Here is a 1,249-nt window from a genome sequence, read left to right as displayed (position 1 = left end):
TAATTTTTGTATTTGTAGTAGAGATGGGGTTTCACCTTGTTGGCCAGGATGGCCTCCATCTCTTGACCTCTTGATCCACCTGCCTTGGCCTCCCAAAGTGCTGGGATTACAGGTGTGAGCCACTGCACCCGGCTTTTTTTTTTTTTTTTTTTTGAGACAGAGTCTTGCTCTGTTGCCCAGGCTGGAGTGCAATGGCATGATCTTGGCACAGTGTAACCTCCGCCTTCCAGGTTCAAGCAATTCTCCTGCCTCAGCCTCCTAAGTAGCTGAGATTATAGGCACCAGCACCAGCCACCACGCCCAGCTAATTTTTGTATTTTCAGTAGTGACAGGGTTTCACCATATTGGCCAGGCTGGTCTCGAACTCCTGACCTCAGGTGATCCACCCACTTTGGCCTCCCAAAATGCTGGGATTCCAGGTGTGAGCCACTGTGCCCAGCTAATGCCACCTTATTTCTTTGCCCCTCTCACTTTCTTACTAAATGTGGAGTCTCTGGCAGAGGCATGTCACTCACACTGCTGGACACAGGCCCACGGAGCTCATGGGGAACAGAAAAGGACGGCTGATCTCTTCTTAACGCTGTGGTATTAGTTTTGTGTTGTGTTTCTTCAGGTGAGATGGGTAATGTGCTGGCGTGACAAAGTTCGAGGCTGGCACACTTCACACTGCATGTGAGCACCCCCTCATCATGCTCACAAACTACAAACAACTGAGATTGCTTTAAATTCCTTATTACTCCAGTCACCCAGGCCAAAAGCCCTGGAGTCATCCTTGAGTCCTGTCTCTCCCAGCCCACCTCCACGTCCTTAGCAAGTCCCTAGCTGTGCCCTCAGTTGACATCCCGGGAATCTGATCACCATCACGAACACCCTCATCTCTCGCTTCCATCTCCCTGCTCCCTGTGACCTGGCAACAGACTGCTCCCAGCTCAGCAGCTGGAGCTAAAACACAGGCCTGATTATATCCCCTTGTAACTCGAAATGTTTCCATATCAAAGTGTCACTCATAGGTCCCTGAGTCATTCAGAAGCCAGCAGCAGATCCCCACTTCCTTCAGGGGTGAAGCCAAAGTCCTTACAATGGCTTCCATGATCCTCTCAGGTGGGCCCTGGTTTCTTCTCTGATCTTGTCCCTTCTCAGTCCTCTCCAGCCTCCCCCGCTCCTTGCTCTTCCTCACCTGGACCAGACACTCTCGAACCACAGGGCCTTTGCACTGACTGTCTGTGTCCTTCTCCCAGGACCCACAGCC

General features: G+C 51.6%; 1 non-coding gene across 1 annotated transcript; it reads right to left on the bottom strand.

Moving 5' to 3' along the window:
* Nucleotides 1-612: 612 nt before the first annotated feature.
* On the bottom strand, nucleotides 613-712 carry LOC116562169. Its single transcript, XR_004273816.1, has one exon. It is a non-coding gene; the product is annotated as a small nucleolar RNA U13 (small nucleolar RNA).
* Nucleotides 713-1,249: the final 537 nt, after the last annotated feature.

The sequence above is a fragment of the Sapajus apella genome, unplaced genomic scaffold (genome assembly GCF_009761245.1).
Source record: "Sapajus apella isolate SASKATOON/1434 unplaced genomic scaffold, GSC_monkey_1.0 scaffold31, whole genome shotgun sequence".
Classification (NCBI taxonomy): domain Eukaryota; kingdom Metazoa; phylum Chordata; class Mammalia; order Primates; family Cebidae; genus Sapajus; species Sapajus apella.
The sequence above is the reverse complement of the archived record's forward strand: the minus strand, read 5'-3'. Positions and strand labels throughout refer to the sequence as shown.